Source organism: Schistocerca cancellata, chromosome 1, assembly GCF_023864275.1.
Source record: "Schistocerca cancellata isolate TAMUIC-IGC-003103 chromosome 1, iqSchCanc2.1, whole genome shotgun sequence".
NCBI lineage: Eukaryota > Metazoa > Arthropoda > Insecta > Orthoptera > Acrididae > Schistocerca > Schistocerca cancellata.
In genome coordinates this window covers 1,153,233,315-1,153,254,869 of record NC_064626.1, presented here as the reverse complement: position 1 = coordinate 1,153,254,869, position 21,555 = coordinate 1,153,233,315, and the positions used below count along the sequence as shown (strand labels likewise).

Genomic DNA, 21,555 nt, shown 5'->3' with positions numbered 1-21,555 from the left:
GGAAACTCCCTCATATTTAGTGGTAAGAGGGCCCAGTGGAAAGCCCGGTAAAAACTAAAAGATCTAGCATGGAAACAGGAAGAAGGTGTACTGTACTGTGAACCATGACAATGTTACAGAAATTATAATTCTATGGTATAAATGGAATAGCATATGGGTGGTTTAAGTCATACCTACGGAACAGGAAGCAAAAAGTTTCCTTATAGGGGTCAAGTGATTTAAATAAGTTTGCCACTTCATCAAACTGTGGTGAAATTACATTAGGTGTTCCACACGGTTCAATCATGGGCCCCTTCTGTTCTTGATATACGTGAACGACCTCCCTTCCTATCAGAAACAGGAAGCTGAACTGCCACTGTTTGCTGACGATACAAGCATCATTATAATCCAGTAAAAGAAACTCCAATTGATAATGATACAAATAAAGTCTTTGGAAAAGTCATTAATTGGTTTTCTGCAAATGGGCTTGCTCTTTAACTTTGAAGAAACACAGTACATCCAATTTTCTGCAGCAAAAAGTACAGTTCCTACAATAAATATAACACATCAACAGAAGTCAGTACAGGGTAGAGCATACTAAGTTTTTGGGTGTACACATAGATGAGAATCTTAATTGGAAAATTCATATTTTGGATCTTCTAAAGCGACTAGATCCAGCGATTTTTGCAATCACAATAATTGCCAATTTTGAGGATATAGAAATTAGAAAGCTACCATACTTTGCGTACTTTCACTCTCTGATGTCATACGGAATAATATTTTGGGGTAACTCAACATTTAGACAAGAAGTATTCACTGCTCAAAAGAAAGTGGTTAGAACAATGTGTGGGGTTCATAGTCGCACATCTTGAAGGCATCTTTTTAAAAGACTGGAAATTCTTACAACAGCCTCACAGTACATTTACTCACTAACGAATTTTGTTCTCAACAACATGGACCAGTTCAAAAACAACAGTGACATTCATCATTATAATACCAGAAAAAAGAAAGGCTTACACCATCCTTTACTCAACCTATCTTTGGCACAGAAAGGGGTAAAATATGCTGCTGTAAAAATTTTCGACAAATTACCACATCAAATAAAATGTCTGACAGACAGCAGTAATAGCTTCAAAATACATTGAAATCGTATCTCCTTGACAACTCCTTCTATACCATTGATGAATTCTTGAATAGGAATAAATAAATCTATAAATATAGTATATGCATTTTGTGCCATTTAAGGGAATGGGGTGAATAACAGAAATGTTAATCTTTAACTCTCTATTTCATACGTTCATTTCTTGTGCACTTGACGCGTTTCACATCATAACGGCTACCGTACCGTACGATTGATCAATGGAACAAGCAACCAACTAACTAACTGAATTGTGAAAAAAAGCAAGATAGAAACAGGGAACGGTCCAAGGACAAAAAGTACAAAATAGAGCAGCCTCTAACAGCGATGGCGTCGTGCTGAGGTCACGGTGAGGGGGAGGCATTTTCAAACCTCCACGATGCCAACTTTTTTTTCTTCATTGTTCGCTGTATTCAAATTTGTGTCTGTGTCGTGGTGAAATGTCCGTTTGTAACAGCGAGGTGTAAGGCAGAGACCTATAATGACAGTTGACTCTCCACAAGTACTCTATTAGCAGCCGAAAGGAAGTGCCTTCCGAATGGGAACCGCAAACGTTTAATGACAAGTCGATCGAATCCTCCACTGGAAAACACATCTGGTATGTCTTACACGACATTAGTGGCAATACGTGAGTCATATGATAGGAATATGTATGGGGCTGGTATCTGTTCCTTCGGACATGCAGCGCTCTGGAAAGAAATGATAATTAAATCAAGACTCTACGCTGTCGACAGGTGTTGACATACAGGGTTATTACAAATTATTGAAGCGATTTCACAGCTCTACAATAACTTTATTATTTGAGATATTTTCACAATGCTTTGCACACACATACAAAAACTCAAAAAGTTTTTTTAGGCATTCACAAATGTTCGATATGTGCCCCTTTAGTGATTCGGCAGACATCAAGCCGATAATCAAGTTCCTCCCACACTCGGCGCAGCATGTCCCCATCAATGAGTTCGAAAGCATCGTTGATGCGAGCTCGCAGTTCTGGCACGTTTCTTGGTAGAGGAGGTTTAAACACTGAATCTTTCACATAACCCCACAGAAAGAAATCGCATGGGGTTAAGTCGGGAGAGCGTGGAGGCCATGACATGAATTGCTGATCATGATCTCCACCACGACCGATCCATCGGTTTTTCAATCTCCTGTTTAAGAAATGCCGAACATCATGATGGAAGTGCGGTGGAGCACCATCCTGTTGAAAGATGAAGTCGGCGCTGTCGGTCTCCAGTTGTGGCATGAGCCAATTTTCCGCGGGCTACGAGTGAAACTTGCCCGCATGCGTTCAACCGTTTCTTCGCTCACTGCAGGCCGACCCGTTGATTTCCCCTTACAGAGGCATCCAGAAGCTTTAAACTGCGCATACCATCGCCGAATGGAGTTAGCAGTTGGTGGATCTTTGTTGAACTTCCTCCTGAAGTGTCGTTGCACTGTTATGAGTGATTGATGTGAGTGCATTTCAAGCACGACATACGCTTCCTCGGCTCCTGTCGCCATTTTGTCTCACTGCGCTCTCGAGCGCTCTGGCGGCAGAAACCTGAAGTGCGGCTTCAGCCGAACAAAACTTTATGAGTTTTTCTACGTATCTGTAGTGTGTCGTGACCATATGTCAATGAATGGAGCTACAGTGAATTTATGAAATCGCTTCAATCATTTGTAATAGCCCTGTACATCAACGGAGACAGTTGAAAATGTGTGCCCCGACTGGGAGTCGAACTCGGGATCTCCGGCTTACATGGCAGACGCCCTATCCATCTGAGCCACCGAGGGCACAGAGGATAGTGGGAGTGCAGGGATTTATCCCTTGCACGGTCCCCGTGAGACCCACATTCCCAACGTAATGTCCACACACTACATTCGTTGTGCCCCTGCCCATTACACTCATTACTCGCGGCGGACAATCTGACCGAGTCCCGTAAGAGTTCGGGCAATGCGTGTGCAACCAGCACAGGAGAAGGAGGTCATGGCCGGTTAGCCTGAGCTATATATGGAGATGGTATCTGCTCTTTCAGACGTGTCCGAAACAACAGATACCATCTCCATATATAGATCAGGCTAACCGGCCATGACCTCCTCCTCCTGTGCGGATGCACACGCATTGCCCTAACTCTTACGGGACTCGGTCAGATTGTCCGCCGCGAGTAACGAGTGTTGTGAGCAGGGGCACAACGAATGTAGTGTGTGGACATTAAGTTGGGAATGTGGGTCTCACGGGGACCGTGCAAGGGATAAATCCCTGCACCCGCACTATGCTTTGTGCCTTCGGTGGCTCAGATGGATAGAGCGTTTGCCATGTAAGCAGGAGATCCCGGGTTCGAGTCCCGGTCGGGGCACACATTTTGAACTGTACCAGTTGATGTACATCAACGCCTGTCGACAGAGCAGGGTATTGGTTTAAGTATCATTTCTGTGATAGGAATCTCTTACCGAAGCACCTAATTTGTACACCTAGTAAATGAGTGAGATATGCCTGCTTGTCCGTATTAGGTGTCCCTATGAATGTGACCTCTCTCAGGGAAATATAATAGTTTTTTACATAAGTTGCAACAAATGAAAGTAAGAGTTTCACATTCACAAAGTTTCTCTATGCTCTTTCAAAACTTGTTTTTAACGTTTTTTTAGTTGTGTTCCGTTTTGGAAGCTTTGATTCTTGAATTCATTTGTTGTACAGTTCACAGTCGTTTGTTGTTTTCATTTCGATGCGACATCTATGTGGTATCTCGCCTGCTCTCACTGTTTCATCACATTTAGTTGCGACGAGAACGTAGTCTTACCACGTGATTCATAGTCCATAACAAATGTATAGTATGACAACTGCCAAGATTACAGAGAGAGAATAAACATTTCAATGACCGACAGCTCATAACGTTGTGGAAAAAAATATATTAAAAATAAATATCACGAGCTGGTTTTGAACACGGCTCGCCCGGTTTACGGTCCGTGGCCATTTTTTTTTTAATATACAGGGTGGTCCATTGATAATGACCGAGCCAAATATCTCACGAAATAAGCGTCAAACGAAAAAAACTACAAAGAACGAAACTCGTCTAGCTTGAAAGGGGAAACTAGATGGCGCTATGGTTGGCCCGCTAGATGACGCTGCCATAGGTCAAACGGATACCAACTGCGTATTTTTAAATAGGAACCCCCATTTTTTATTACATATTCGTGTGTAGTACGTAAAGAAATATGAATGTTTTAGTTGGACCACTTTTTTCGCTTTGTGATAGATGGCGCTGTAATAGTCACAAACATACGGCTCACAATTTTAGACGAACAGTTGGTAACAGGTAGGTTTTTTAAACTAAAATACAGAACATAGGTACGTATGAACATTTTATTTCAGTTGTTCCAATGTGATACATGTATCTTTGTAAACTTATCATTTCTGAGAACGCATGCTGTTACAGCGTGATTACCTGTAAATACCACATTAATGCAATAAATGCTCAAAATGATGTCCGTCAACCTCAATGCATTTGGCAATATGTGTAACAACATTCCTCTCAAAAGGAGTAGTTCGCCTTCCGTAATGTTCGCACATGCATTGACAATGTGCTGACGCATGTTGTCAGGCGTTGTCGGTGGATCACGTTAGCAAATATTCTTCAACTTTCCCCACAGAAAGAAACCCGGGGACGTCAGATGCGGTGAACGTGCGGGCCACGGAATGGTGCTTCGACGACCAATCGATCTGTCATGAAATATGCTATTCAATACCGCTTCAACCGCACGCGAGCTATGTGCCGGACATCTATCATGTTGGAAGTACATCGCCATTCCGTCATGCAGTGAAACACTTTGTAGTAACATCGGTAGAACATTACGTAGGAAATCAGCATACATTGCACCATTTAGATTGCCATCGATAAAATGGGGGCCAATTATCCTTCTTCCCATAATGCCGCACCATACATTAAACCGCCAACGTCGTTGATGTTCCACTTGTCGCAGCCATCGTGGATTTTCCGTTCCCCAATAGTGCATATTATGCCGGTTTACGTTACCGCTGTTGGTGAATGACGCTTCTTCGCTAAATAGAACGCGTACAAAAAATCTGTCATCGTCCCGTAATTTCTCTTGTGCCCAGTGGCAGAACTGTACACGACGTTCAGTGTCGTCGCCATGCAATTCCTGGTGCATAGAAATATGGTACGGGTGCAATCGATGTGGATGTAGCATTCTCAACACCGACGTTTATGAGATTCCCGATTCTCGCGCAATTTCCCTGCTACTGATGTGCGGATTAGGCGCGACAGCAGCTAAAACACCTACTTGGGCATCATCATTTGTTGCAGGTCGTGGTTGACGTTTCATATGTGGCTGAACACTTCCTGTTTCCTTAAATAACGTAACTATCCGGCGAACGGTCCGGACAGTTGGATGATGTCGTCCAGGATACCGAGCAGCATACATAGCACACTCGTTGGGCATTTTGATCACAATAGCCATACATCAACACGATATCGACCTTTTCCGCAATTTCTAAACGGTCCATTTTAACACGGGTAATGTATCACGAAGCAAATACAATCCGCACTGGCGGAATGTTACGTGATACCACGTACTTATACGTCTGTGGCCATTACAGCGCCATCTATCACAAAGCGAAAAAGTGGTCCAACTACACGAATATGTAATAAAAAAATGGGGGTTCTTATTTAAAAAACGCAGTTGATATCCGTTTGACCATGGCAGCGCCATCTAGCGGGCCAACCGTAGAGCCATCTGGTTTCCCCTTCACGCTAGACAAGTTTCGTTCTTTGTAGTTGTTTCGTTTGATGCTTATTTCGAGAGATATTTTGCCCGGTCACTATCTATGGACCATCCTGCATAATTTTGTTCGGGATTGTTCGTTTCGTTTGGTCTGGGCGGACGTCACATGATATCCATTCAATTTGATCGTCGATTTCTAGTCTGAGCTACCGTGCCGACGCTTAACGACACGCGGCAGCTGTTCGTTTTATCTCGACACTGCACTTGTTAAGGTTGGACGGTTGACTGTTCCTATTTTGCTTCTTTTTTCGTTGTTCAGTAAACCTTCTTCCTGTTTTCATGCTTGATCTGCATTCAGTTTTTGACGGGCTATCCACTGGGCCCTCTTACCACTAAATCTGAGGTGGTGGGGGGGGGGGGGGGAGGGGTGCGCTGGGGAGTTTCTCCTGTAAGAGTACAGATGCACTGAAGTCTCCGTCTGTTCCTAATAGAAGACAAGAACAACGGCTAAAAATGATCTCATGTTCTACAACCATTTCTATTTTCTTGCTAACTGGTTGTCGGTTTAGATAATCACCAGTTTCTCCCCCCCCTCCCCCCAATTGTTTAATCAGAGGTCTTATCACTTTACGCCGCCCACGGTGGCCGAGTGGTTCTACGCGCTTCAGTCCGGAACAGCGCGACTGCTACGGTCGTAGGTTCGAATCCTGCCTCGGGCATGATTGTGTGTGGTGTCCTTAGGTTAGTTAGGTTTAAGTAGTTCTACGTTCTAGGGGACTGATGACCTCCGATGTTAAGTCCCATAGTGCTCAGAGCCATATGAACCATTTATCACTTTACAAATGAGTTAATGTGTTGCTATTTGACGTTAAGCATTTAAAAATTTTATGGCTGACGACGGTGAACATTAATTATGTTGGTTTTCTTAGTTTCGTGTTACTCACCCATAGACCAACGAAAAAGTGAAACCTAATTCATTTAGAAATGACGACCCGGGTGTGCACCGAAAAGGGTCTTAATGTATTTCACACTGGTCGTAAAAGCTTTATATATTCATCAGTGAAATACAGATCAATATCATCCGATCAAATGAGATTATTCCCACTGCTGCGTAGTTCACATTTTATGGCTTCAACAGCACTTTTTCATGTTACGGGCATTTGCATCACTGGTGAGTGGTTATGGAATTCCAGCTCGCACTGTAATTGCTTGCTTATGGAGCTCTCTTGGTGTTGTTTATGTGCTGACAGAGTTCACGTACTCTACGTTCAGTTCTGCAGTGGCTTCCGCAGCTATCGTCCTCGTATTTTTTTGTCGCCATTTTCTTCAATAGGCGCGTCTCACGATCAATAACCACAGGTTTTCGTCCGCGGATGATGTTCCTCCGCTTTCCCTGTATGCGGTATGAATCTTCGATCGGTTCCTCTTGACCTTAGCTCTCACAACCGTTCTCACCACAACTGACATTTGCAACGTTTTCAGCGTTTCGAAGGCATTGCACAGGTGACGCTCGTGGTCAGATACAACAGAGCCACCTGCAGGTTTGGTTATCCTCTGTATTTTCGTTGAAGCACGCATTTCTGGCGGCTTTTCCATATTTTTGTCCAACCTCTGTACCTTTTTCAGAACGGTGAAAGACGCCTCGAATACATCGTTTAGAAGCGATTCGTCCGTGAATTGGGAATACCAGTACCAATATGGACGACTGTACACCACTTACAACGTAACAGGCGGTGGCACTTCAGTTTTTGCCTAGCGGTGATTCACACAGAACTCTGATGCACTTCTAGTCTACCAGGGTCGTTCAATAAGAAACGCCCCAAATTTTTTTAAAAAGCTTTAAATATGCATAGACAAACGTCCTTGTTCGTGCTTCATATTTGATGTTTGTTCTGTGTGCCGGTGAAGTTTCGAACTAGACTTGGCCACTGTTTCTATGTTTAGATACAGTGTATCGATACGTGGAACTGTTTCAGTGTTTCGGAACGGCTGTGGTTCACTGTTTCGAAACAGTGGTGTTTCATTCCGCCCCTGTTTCGGATAACCGCACCAGATTCGATGTCGGGCCAGTCACAGAAACTGTATCGTTGTTTCAAAATAAGGCTGTTTCAGTCCACCTGCGCTTGGAACGGACTAATTGTATCGAAACACTGATGTTTCATTCCGCTGTGTGTCGTACGAGATTCGGGCTCGGCACAGATACTGAAACACAACATAAGACTTCATGAAACACTTTCAAGAGTGTCGAATTCTTTTTGACAAGCAATAGAATGAAGCTTAAGATATCCGAAAATAAAGCTTCGTTTCTAGCTGACTGTCCTATTACGAAATGGCGTAACATCTGCTTTATAAACACTAACCAAACAATGAAACAACGCATACTATTCCCATTCAAAATAATAAATATGTGAAAATCATTCGATTAAATTACACTTTTTTTTATAACATACGCTTCTCTTTTCATGTACAGTAATCATATTAAGAAACGCAAGTAAGCCTACAACATTTTAAATAAAAAAAGGCTTAGAGTGACAGTTATTAGACATATACATAAATTTGATATAGGTATAGTTGCAAGCAATCTGTTTGACATATCACTGATAGTGTAATGGTGAACGGGAAGGGCTGGGAAGCGTGGTGACTTTATTGTAGATCACCTTGAAAGACAAAATTTTTTTCTGTTATATTTTGTTATTTATTCGAATTATTTGGCGTTATTTGTGAGCCTATAGTCACTGTGCCTATTATCCACAATGATTCCCTTTGTGTGCATGGAAATTAGCAGGATGGGTATATTATCCATACTAACGGAATGTGGGAATCCCAGTAGCATATCCGTTGTTTCTGCAGTTTGCTCCTACCTGCAGTTCCGTTCGTGGTGGTTCTTCTGTCTTCAGCTATGGCTGTCCTCAGCCAATTGAAAAGTATGAAAGTCACACAACACGAAAGCAGCGCATTTGCTGCAGGAAATACGAAACTGCCAAGACGCCCAGGTGATAGTTTCATACTTTCTGCGAAATGATTAACGCTCTCGCACCTCATTTGTGTTTATATGGACATACTTATACAGTAGATATTCAAGATGATTAAATGTGTACGTTTATTAGATTACAAAACACAAACTGTTTCACCATTTCGAAACAGCGTATCGAAACATTACATTGTACTGTTTCATTTGTTTCGAAACAGTTAAGTGTTTCAGTTTGCCCATCTCTATTTCGAACCGTTCTGACTGATGGCAGAGCCGTAGTACAGCGTCAAAATGGCGTTTACATACGACTCACGTTACAAGCAGACAGTTTATACGAGTACAGTTGGGCGATAGGTGAAGAAAGTTACAGCCTCAGGAAATGCAGTAACAGAGCTCTACGATCAACCACGCTCAGGACGTCCCGTCACAGCCACAGCTCCGGACATGCTGAATCGTGCGGATGCCATTATTCGTGTCGATCGGCGCTTAAAAATCCTCTACGGAGAACACACTTTGAAGCTGATGAGAGAGTCAGTTATGCAGTGGAAACATGGCTACACCTACATGACAAGAGCTTTTACCATCAGAGAATACACGCTCTTCCACAACGTTGGCGTACGGCCACAGAACGTGATGAAGACTACGTAGAAAAATAGGTCAAGACATGTTGATGTATGTTGTCACCAAATTCTGACTCTTAACAATAAATATGTTCTGAGAAAAAAGATTTGGGGAATTACTTACTGAACGACCCTCGCGTAAGGTGCTCTTCTGACCGATATGCCTCTTGGTACAACGCTGGCGAAACACTTTGAAAATATGGTACTTTGATGGAACATCTTGTTCATTTTGAAGGTTAATAAAATTCTTTAAAAAATCAGAAAAATTTGTTTTTATTCAGTGATTACTTCAGTTTTACGTCATAGCTGACAGTACAGAAATTCTAATAAAATTTTTAAAAAATACTACTGTCAAAGTGTCAAAAAATGCTGTTTATTTGTAATTTTTCAAGGGGTATTTCCCGAGGAATACCGTTTGGGACACCCTCTTGTAAACAGCCAACAAATCTAGTGTGTCTACATACATGCGCCAACTGAAGCAAAATAATATTGCTGCACGTGACTACGCACTGCAGCGAGTACCCGTGTGAGAAAGAGGAAAAACAATACAGGGTGTTTATAAATGAATATCGGGGTTTTAACGCTTTATAATATTTATTATATTTCATAAATGGTATGTCAAATGAAAGAGCAACTCAAACAGTTTTACCAAGAACCTTACAAATGTTCAATGTGAGCACCATTTGTCATACGGCACACAAGTCTATAGCCGAGTTCTTTGCAAATGTTGATACCTGTGTCTTCAGTGATTGTAGCAACAGCTGCTTCAATCCAGTTTCTTAGTACAGAGGGATCTGCTGGTCGACACGGGAACTTGTATTCACGACTAGCCTTCCGGACTGATTTCTTTGGGCTACGAGTGAACGACTCTCTCAATCGCTCAACAGTCTCTTCACTAACTCTTGGTCGTCCTGTGCTCTTCCCTTTACACAGGCAGCAGGTACCTTCAAACTGATGATACCATCTACGAATGTTATCAGTTTGAGGATCACAACCGAACTTCAGCCAGAATGCACATTGCACAGTAACTACAGATTCAGTCTGTTTTGCAAACTGCAAAACACAAAAAGCTTTCTGTTCACTACTCGCCATTTTCGCTACTACCGCTGCCTAGCGGATTGCAGCGGAAACATTGCGCGCTGCGCATGCGCACTGGTGCCAAACACAACTGTTCGAGTTGCTCTTTCATTTGACATATCATTTATAACTTAAGTTTAATGTAACAAATATTATAAAGCGTTAAAATCCCGATATTCATTTATAAGCACCCTGTATATACAAGGACAGGGGCCTCATTATACGAAGTATTCTCCACCCTAGGTTGACAACACCGGCAACATCTTGCCAATACGTTAGCAACTACGTGCAACAGTTTGTTCCACCAGTAATATTGCCCAGGCGTGCCGCAGCATTGTCATGTGTTGCAGTAACATAGAAGCAATGCTGACGGCAACGCTATTCATCTACATCTACATCTACATCTACATACATACATACTCCGCAAGTCGCCAAACGGTGCGTGGCGGAGGGTACCCTGTACCACAACTAGTCGTTCCCTTTCCTGAACAGCAAGAGAAAAATGACAATCTACATGCCTCCATAAGAGCCCTAATTTCTCGTATCTTATCTTCGTGGTCCCTACGCGAAATGTGTCTTGGCGGCAGCAGGAGCCTTCTGCAATCAGCTTCAATTTCCGATTCCCTAAACTTTCTCAGTAGTGTTCGAAATGAATGTCTTCTTCCCTCCAGGGACTCCCAGCTGAACTCACGAAGCATATCCGGAGCACTCGCATACTGATACAACCTACCGGTAACAAATCTAGCAGCTCGCCTCTGAATTGCTTCTATGTCTTCTTTCAATCCGACCTGGCGCGGATCCCAAATATTCGAGTATTACTCAAAAAGATGTCGCACCAGCGTCCTACATGAACCACATTTTCCTGAAATTCTCCCAATAAATTGAAGTCGAACCATTCGCCTTCCCTACCACAATCCTCCCATGTTCGTTCCACTTCATATCACTTCGCACCGTTACACACGGATATTTAAACGACGTGACTGTGTCAAGCAGGACACTACTAATGCTGTATCCGAACATTACGGGTTTGCTTTTCCTACTCATCCGCCGTAACTTTCATTTTTTCCACATTAAGAGCCAGCTGCTATTCATAACACCAACTAGAAATTGTGTCTAGGTCATCTTGTATCGATCTACAGTCACTTATCTTCGACACCTTCCTATACACCATAGCATCACCAGGAAACAACCGCAGATAGCTGGTCACCCTGTCTGCCAGATCATTTATGTGTATAGAAAATAGCAACGGTCTTGTCACAATTACTTAGGGCACTTCTGATGTCAAATGGTTCAAATGGCTCTGAGCACTATGGGACTCAACTGCTGTGGTCATAAGTCCCCTAGAACTTAGAACTACTTAAACCTAACTAACCTAAGGACAGCACACAACACCCAGCCATCACGAGGCAGAGAAAATCCCTGACCCCGCCGGGAATCGAACCCGGGAACCCGGGCGTGGGAAGCGAGAACGCTACCGCACGACCACGAGATGCAGGCCTTCTGATGTCACCCCTGTCTCCGATGAACAGCCTCCATTCAGGACAACATACTGTGTTCTTCGAGCCAATCACATATCTGGGATCCAATTCCACATTCTACAGCGGGGTACCGTGTCGAATGCCTTTCGGAAATCTTGAAATATGGAATCTGCCTGTTGCCCTTCATCCATAGTTCGTACTATATCGTGTGTGAAAAGAGCGAACTGGGTTTCGCACGAGCGATGCTTTCCAAAGCCGTGCTGATTCGTAGCCATGAGCTTTTCGGTCTATACGAATCTGGGCCACACACTGCCGAAAAAATATTGCCCATGAAAACGCACACTCACACACAACACTGCCGAGCTAGATAGTTCCTTATTGACTTTCAAATACTATAACATGGACCTACATTTTTTTCTTTTATGAACGGATCCCCTATTCATCATTTCATCACGTAAAAATACATATTTTTCATATATGGTTCACTGCGTTACAAGTCAATCTGCTGCAGAGGGATACGTCAGCCAGTGCACCTTGTAAAGCAGGTTACCAGTCGAACTGGTCCGAACTGTTTGATACACGACTTAAAGACCGTAACGACTATCAAAGTTCTTTGGTTCGTCAATGCAGCACTGAAAAATAGCTCCATAACGAGAACTATCGGTGCCATTAATGGACGATTTACTACGCCAGACGATCGGTGGACGTTCTGTGCTTAATGCAGAAATGGGTGGTGTGTGTTTACATTTTCCGGATGATCTTCGAGAACGTTTATCACCACACAGCCTTTGAGACATCACATCTAAATTTTATTCACATAGCTTTCACCGACTACTTTTTAGACACGGAACATTAAAATCAAATTCGAGTGATCGTGAAGTAGGAAATTTTTCTCTGACTTTGGTCTTCAGGGGGAGAAGAGTTGGTGGCGTGCATTTCCAGATCACTCGAACTCAGGTCGTAGACAGCATCGATGTTCCGACAGTTCAGCGGATCATGCAGAATTTCGCTGTTCGTCTGCGCCACATCATTGGCAACCATGGCATGCATATCGAACATGTTATCTACATCCGAGTATCTGTAGTGACGTTTACATGTTGAATAAATCGTGTGCACGCCGTAGTTTGCAACTAATTTAGCTTTTGATCATATAGTTCAATAACTGTCACATATTTTCGCTTTGTGATAGATGGCGATGTAAGTCACAAACACATAAGTACGTGGTATCACGTAACATTCCGCCAGTGTGGACGGTATTTGCTTACATTACCCATGTTAAAACGGATCGTATACCAATTGCGGAAAAGGTCGATATCGTGTTGCTGTATGGCTATTGTGATCAAAATGCCCAACGAGTGTGTGCTATGTATGCTGCTCGGTATCCTGGACGACATCATCCAAGTGTCCGGACTGTTCGCCGGATAGTTACGTTATTTAAGGAAACGGGAAGTGTTCAGCCACATGTGAAACATCAACCACGACCTGCAACAAATGACGATGCCCAAGTAGGTGTTTTAGCTGCTGTCGCGGCTAATCCGCACCTCAGTAGCAGACAAATTGCGCGAGAATCGGGAATCTCACAAACGTCGGTGTTGAGAATGCTACATCAATATCGATTGCACCCGTACCATATTTCTATGCACCAGGAATTGCATGCCGACGACTTTGAACGTCGTGTACAGTTCTGCCACTGGGCACAAGAGAAATTACGGGACGATGACAGATTTTTTGCACGCGTTCTATTTAGCGACGAAGCGTCATTCTCCAACAGCGGTAACGTAAACCGACATAATATGCACTATTGGAAAACGGAAAATCCACGATGACTGCAACAAGTGGAACATCAGTGACCTTGGCGGGTTAATGTATGGTGCGGCATTGTGGGAGGAAGGATAATTGGCCCCCATTTTATCGATGGCAATCTAAATGGTGCAATGTATGCTGATTTCCTACGTAATGTTCTTCCGATGTTACTACAAGATGTTTCACTGCATGACAGAATGGCGATGTACTTCCAACATGATGGATGTCCGGCACATAGCTCGCGTACGGTTGAAGCGGTATTGAATAGCATATTTCATGACAGGTGGATTGGTCGTCGAAGCACCATACCATGGCCCGCACGTTCACCGGATCTGACGTCCCCGGATTTCTTTCTGTGGGGAAAGTTGAAGGATATTTGCTATCGTGAACCGCCGACAACACCTGGCAACATGCGTCAGCGCATTGTCAATGCATGTGCGAACATTACGGAAGGCGAACTACTCGCTGTTGAGAGGAATGTCGTTACACGTATTGCCAAATGCATTGTGGTTGACGGACATCATTTTGAGCATTTATCGCACTAATGTGGTATTGACTGGTAATCACGCTGTAAGAGCATGCGTTCTCAGAAATAAGTTCACAAAGTTAGATGTATCACATTGGAACAACTGAAATAAAATGTTCAAATGTACCTACGTTCTGTATTTCAAATTACAAAACCTACCTGTTACCAACTGTTGGTCTAAAATTGTGAGCCATATGTTTGTGACTATTACAGCGCCATCTATCACAAAGCGAAAAAAGTGGTCCAACTAAAACATTCATATTTCTTCACGTACTACACAAATATGTAATAAAAATGGGGGTTCCTATTTGAAAAAACGCATTTGATATCCGTTTGGCCTATGGCAGCGACATCTAGCGGGTGCAACCATAGCGCCATCTGGTTTCCCCTTCAAGTCAGACAAGTTTCATTCTTTGTAGTTTTTTCGTTTGACGCTTATTTCGTGAGATATTTGGCCCGGTCACGATCAATGGACCACAATATATATAAGCTGCCCCTACCCATGGGTTTTATGCAACCCGCAATGCCTCCAAAGAACGCACGCGAGATTTTCATATTCTCCTGCTCGCCACACGCGAACTACTGCTACGACAGAAAACAGGAACTTTTTTGGAAATTTAATGTTGTACTAGTATAGTTTTTCAATTGTTCAAGAGAAACGCGTTGTAGATCACTTTTCTTAAATAATCCGGAAATTTCGGCCTATAGCGAAAACGTGTACTAGGACAAAATTTAACTACATTAAATTTCCTACAAAAAGGCAAAAACATCCTGTTTATTTTTTCTGAAGGACGAACAGTTTGCGCATAACGATGGAGAGAAAATGACAATCGAGTGCGTGGTATACGAGCGCATTGCTGGTTGCATAAAATCTGTCGGTATGGACAGCTGAATCACTCCGGATATCTCACACGCACTGACATTCGTACCGCAATAAGGGACAGTTGGTTGGGTCAAAAGGGAGGGAAGGGGGGGGGGGAGGAAAGGACCAAGCTGCGAGAAGAAGGGACAGTACCCATCGCGTGTGAACCAAGACATACCTTTACAACTTACACGGCTGAATCTCTTCAGGTCACTATTTTCATTGAAATCAAATCAAGAACACGCTGCCGTATAGGCAGCAAAGCAAGCACCAGGTCGACTGGCAGTTAACAGTAATTTTTCTCCAGGCGAAAAGACGTACCAGACTGCTTATCTGAGATAGTGATAAAGACAGCTGCTGTGTGTCACTTATGAAATCAATATATTTTCGGCCATTTTCCAGTCCACCTTCTGCCGGCCGCGGTGGTCTAGCCGTTCTGGCGCTGCAGTCCGGAACCGCGGGACTGCTACGGTCGCAGGTTCGAATCCTGCCTCGGACATGGGTGTGTGTGATGTCCTTAGGTTAGTTAGGTTTAAGTAGTTCTAAGTTCTAGGGGCCTTATGACCTAAGATGTTGAGGCCCATAGTGCTCAGAGCCAGCCAGCCAGTCCACCTTCTGATAAAGTACGCAGTAGTATATATTCATTCATCTGAAGAGGAGCCTGAAAAGACTCGCAAACTGGTTAATGGACATTTCATAAGTGATCTAGAAGTATATTTCATTTAACCCTAGAACACTACTTGGTAAGCATGATATATTATTACTGAATCATAGTGAATTTTGCTACGCCATATTTTATTCAAAGTAACCCAAATTTATAGTTATGCACTTTTTAATTACAATTATAAGGACTCCAATCGTACGTCACATACAAAATAAGCACAAAATGTCCTGTTTTACACCCCATACTATGAACACCAAATTGTTGGGAACCGCGAATTGGTACCAACTGCTATCGTAAATTTTACGAGGATTAAGTTCAAATGGTTCAAATGGCTCTGAGTACTATGGGACTTAACTTATGAGGTCATCAGTCGCCTAGAACTTAGAACTAATTAAACCTAACCAACCTAAGGACAGCACACACATCCATGCCCGAGGCAGGATTCGAACCTGCGACCGTAGCTGTCGGGCGGTTCCAGACTGAAGCGCCTAGAACCGCTCGGCCACAGCGGCCGGCGAGGATTAAGTAATGGGGGATAATGTACAGTCGCCGTGTTGTCAGTGACAATAATGGATAAGCTTAATACTATTGCTTACGACTCTGTTATTCTCCATCACTGTCATGAAGTTAGCGCGATAAACATATTTCTACCGCTTTTACTACTGTACCCACTCGACGTGAATGCACTGCAAGATGGGCGATGCCTGCTTGGTAAGCTTTTGCCGCGACGCAGGCACACCTCCATGCATTTTTCAGAGCACGTCTTGTCGAAGGCGTCGCAGCAAATTCCGTACATCCGAGATAAGAATCGTGGATGGTTTTCTAAAGTTTACGAGGATGACTGTAAAACGACTTGGCACCTCCCAGCATCCCCAACTCGAATGCAGCCTTTATGTGAACATTTCACGATCTGGTACAGTGGCAAGCCGTATCTGTTAAAATCTGAAAGTACAATAATACGAGGCTGAAATCTGTGCGAACTTTGACGTTCGTTTTGGTGACTTTCGAACTGGCTTTTTCGTCTCAAGACATCCTGTACTTCTGCTCCTGGCAAGTGGAAGCGAGAACGTCGTCTGACCAGTAGCAGACCCCTAATGGCGATAGATGTCAACTCTGCAAGTGCTGGTCCGTGTTTATGTCCTCCTTTCTTGGTACATCACGTGTTGTTGTGTTTCAAAGGCAGCAGAATTTCTTCACTTCGTCTATCTCTTAGTCCCCAAGTTTTAAGCTAAAGTTTATTACTAACCTCATTACTGCTATTCCTCATTACTTCTGCCTTTTTCCGGTCTACTGTCAATCCATATTTTATATTCTCACTATTCATTCCGTTCAGCAGATCCTGCAATTCTACTTCACGCTTACTGAGAATAGCAATGTCATCAGCGAATCTTATCATTGATACTCTTTCACCCTGAATTTTAATCCCACTCTTGAATCCTCCTTTTATTTCCGTCATTGCTTCTTCCATGTCTAGACTGAATGCAGTCGCGAAAGACTCTATCCCTATCTTACCTCCTTTTAAATCCCCACACTTCATTCTTGGGCTTCCATTCTTATTATTCCCTGTTAGTTGTATATTTTTGTGTTACAGTAATTCCCCTACAGCTTACAACAAATTCTTCTCAGAATAGCAATGATCTTGCATCTTTTTTCGTATCTAACGATTCCTCTATGAACGTATCTGTATTTTTCGTCAGTGTTGCCTCCTTTACCAACTGCGAATCTGCCTCTCTGGTGCCTTTACCTTTCCCAAAGCCAAACAGGTCCCCATCTCGTTGACGCTCAATTTTGTTTCCTCCTTTTTCTGTATATCATTCTTGTCAGCAACTTGAACGTTGTGCCGATTTTGAGATAGCTGTATTTATCTGCTATTCCTATCTTAGGGACTGTGTGGGTGATACTCTTCTGAAAGGCCGAACGTTTGTCTTCTGTTTCTTCACTACAAAATTAGCGTGATGCACTATCCCAGTACACAATAGCGAAGTTTGCCTAACAGAATAGGTAAGGCTCATCTAAGCATCTGCATAAGGAACAGAGTGTTGTGACAAATGGAACTGAGTTAAGACTGGCGTGTAGTATTTCCTAACGAGTCTATGCCGGCAGTTGTGACCGAGCGGTTCTAGTCGCTTCAGAAACCGGCGAAAGCTATGGTCGCAGGTTGGAATCCTGCCTCGGGCATGGATGTGTGTGATATCCTTAGGTTAGTTAGGTTTAAGTAGTTCTACGTCTCGGGGACTGATGACCTCAGATGTTAAGTCCCATAGTGCTCAGAGCCATTTCAACCATTTTGAACCTAACGGGTCTCAAATCGAACCGCATACCTGGATTTAAATTCCTTGTTTACTAAACGGATGTACAGGATGGTATGAATGTGGATTCTCTTACCCCTCTGGGTTTCGAAAATAAGAGCTACTTGGGTTTGATAAGATCGATGCTTGCGTTATTGATGTGCATTCTGGATGAGTTGTTCGGTCCCTGGATCGAATCTGGTCAAAATGGGTTTTCTGCTGTACATTAAAATTTCCAATGCAGGTAACAAGCTGTGTTTATTGGTAGGATACTGAGATCCTCTTCTCTTCCCAAAAAGTGGTTCCTTATAAAATGCTTGTGGGGAATATAATGAGAGACTACTCCAATGTTTTCAGACCCATCAACAGCAATTAGCAGGGGAAAAAAATGATCGAGCGCAAACAAGACCAGAGAGTCCGAACAGCCTCGGATGTGTTTGACCCACGATCGAGTGCGTACTGTTGAGTAGCAAACTTTCTTAAAAAATACGAGTAATATTTCGTGGAAATCTAATGTGATATTTATTAACTGGCTTTCGATGAGGGACGTATTTCTGCAAGCCCCGTAGAATACAGTGAGGCGATAAAAAGTCATGCAATACCTCCTAATACCGCGTCGGACCGGTTTTTGCTTGGCATAATGCAGCAACTCTACGTGACAAGGACTCAACAAGTCGTTGGAAGTCCCCTGCAGAAATATTGATCCATGCTGCCTCTATAGCCGTCCATAATTACGAAAGTGTTGCGGTTCAGGATTTTGAGCACGAACTAACCTCTCCATTATGTCCCGTGTATTTTCGACGGGATTCATGTCGGGCGATATCTGGGTGGCCGAAACATTTGCTCGACTTGTCCAGAATGTTTTTCAAACCAGACTCGAACAATTATGGCCCGCTGACACGGCACATTGTCATCCATAAAAATTCCATCGTTTTTTTTGGGAACACTGTAAGTAGGCTGTTTATGTTTTCTTATTGGCAACGTTACGTAGCGCTCTGTATGAAAATCACTGGCTGTGCTGTGTGCAGTCTGTGGTTAGTTTGCATTGTTGTCTGCCATTGTAGTGTTGGGCAGCGGCAGCTGGATGTGAACAGCGCTTAGCGTTGCGCAGTTAGAGGTGAGCCGCCAGCAGTGGTGGATGTGGGGAGAGAGATGGCGGAGTTTTGTAATTTGTCATGAACTGCTATATATATTATGACTATTAAGGTAAATACATTGTTTGTTCTCTATTAATATCTTTCATTTGCTAACTATCCCTATCAGTAGTTAGTGCCTTCTGTAGTTTGAATCTTTTATTTAGCTGGCAATAGTGGCGCTCGCTGTATTGCAGTAGTTCGAGTAATGAAGATTTTTGTGAGGTAAGTTATTCGCGAAAGGTATAGTTTAATGTTACTCAGGGCCATTCTTTTGCAGGGATCTTTGATAGTCAGATTGCGTTGCGCTAATAATATTGTGTGTCAGGTTAAGCACAGTCGTGTATAAATTGTTCTAAGGGGACGTTTCAACACGAAGTCCATGAATGGCTGCAAATGGTCTCCGAACATTCGAACATAACCATTTCCAGTTAATGATCGGTTCAGGTGGACCAGGGGACCCAGTCCATTCCATGTAAACACGCCCCAAGCCATTATGGAGCCACCACCAGCTGCACAGTGCCTTGTTGACAAGCTGGGTCCGTGGCTTTGTGGGATGTGCGCCACACTAACTCTACCATGAGTTCTTACTAACTGAAATCGGGATACGTCTGACCAGGCCACGGTTTTCCAGTCGTCTACGGTCAATTCGATACGGTCACTAGCCCAGGGGAGGCGCTGCAGGCGATGTCGTGCTGTCAGCAAAGTCACTAGCGTCGGTCGTCTGCTGCTATAGCCCATTAACGCCAGATTTCACTGCACTGCCGTAACAGACATGTTCGTCGTACGTCCCACACCGATTTCTGCGATTATTTCACGCAGCGTTGCTTGTCTGTTAGCACTGACAACTCTAAGCAAGTGCTGCTGCTCTCGGTCGTTAAGTGAAGGCCGTCAGCCACTGCATTGTCCGTGTGAGAGTTGACACCTGAAATGTGGTACTGTCAGCACACTATTGCCGTTGTGGATCTCGGAATACTTAATTCCCTAACGGTTTCTGAAATGGGACGTCCCATACGTCTAGCTCCAACCACTATTCCGCATTCAGAGTCTTAATTCCCGTCGTGCGGCAATAATCTACTCAAGAAAGCTTTTCGCATGAAATACCCGAGTAAAAATGACAGTTCCGCCAATGCGCTGGATATTTTTACCAAGTATACGCGATACAGTCGGCCTTTGTATGTGTGCATATCGCTGTCCGATGACTTTTGTCACCTATGTTTGTATTCCCGTGGGGATCCTGAATTAAGATTAATTTCAGCAAGTGGCATAAAAGCTGCCACTGCTCGTATGCTCCATTGTGACTAAAACAGAAACAGACATTAATGCTGGGACATAGTAACCTCGGCCGTGTTCTTTCTCGTCACTTTCGTAACACAGATACAGATATAACCATTATTCCAAAGCGCTACAAACCTGCGTATTTACGTACGTAGCGCTGTTACCGGTTTATCCCCCCTTCTAGGAGTCACACAAGCAAACAAAAGTGAATTTTTTCCGATTGTACACGTAAATCTACATTATTGCCCTGTAATTAACCGACCAACTCAATAAGGCAAAGTGAGTATCGTTCGCAAGGTAACATGGCTGCGTACGCTGGTGTTGAAGCGACTCAGACAAAATAAATGCACGCCGCTAATTTAATTTCCTGTATTACGAGGTAACACGCCAGTCATCACCTGAAAAGCAATTTTTGTAAGTCTATAGTTTGCTCTTCTTCACACTGGCTGCTTCGTTTCTGCCCAAGGAAGAAAAAGTGATTTAGAAACTAAACTGTCAAGTTTGGCAGCCTCCTCCAGAACAGGAAATTTTTGGCTCATAACCAAACTGACGATCGGGAGGGACTGCTCGGACTGATTATGGCGTTATTACATCAAGTTGCTTCTAAAATATGTGACGAAAGGAAACAAATGTTATAAAATGATTCCCTAATTTAGTAAGAAACTGCAGAGTCTGTATTATAAACAAACATAAACGAGGAATAAATGTGTGTTGCATTAAGTACGCCAAATAAACGCACAACAAGAGCAAACAATTAAAATCTAACAGTGCGGCTGCTTCTGTCATCTGTATATGAATAGCAAACAGCGAAGCTTTATTTCTCAACACGATGCGTTTCTAGACACGGGATTACTGCTAACACAAGTTGTAATTTAAGAGTTATACGATTTATTCGTTCTCCTACCTCGGTATCATTATGTGCAGCTAGTTCCCACGTGTGCAGTTCTGTCACACACTGGAGAGCACAGGAAACCCCAAATAGTTATGCTAGTCCGAGATTGCTTCCAGTAATTGCT

At 43.2% G+C, this 21,555-nt stretch overlaps 1 protein-coding gene and 1 non-coding gene across 2 annotated transcripts in view; one reads left to right on the top strand and one right to left on the bottom strand.

Annotated features, from left to right (window-relative positions):
• LOC126093202 (aldehyde dehydrogenase, mitochondrial-like) overlaps positions 1-21,555 on the bottom strand; it is a 153,512-nt gene that overhangs the window by 105,311 nt on the left and 26,646 nt on the right. The gene's annotated exons all lie outside the window — the stretch shown is intronic.
• On the top strand, positions 3,382-3,456 carry Trnat-ugu (transfer RNA threonine (anticodon UGU)). The gene has a single exon. It is a non-coding gene; the product is annotated as a tRNA-Thr (tRNA).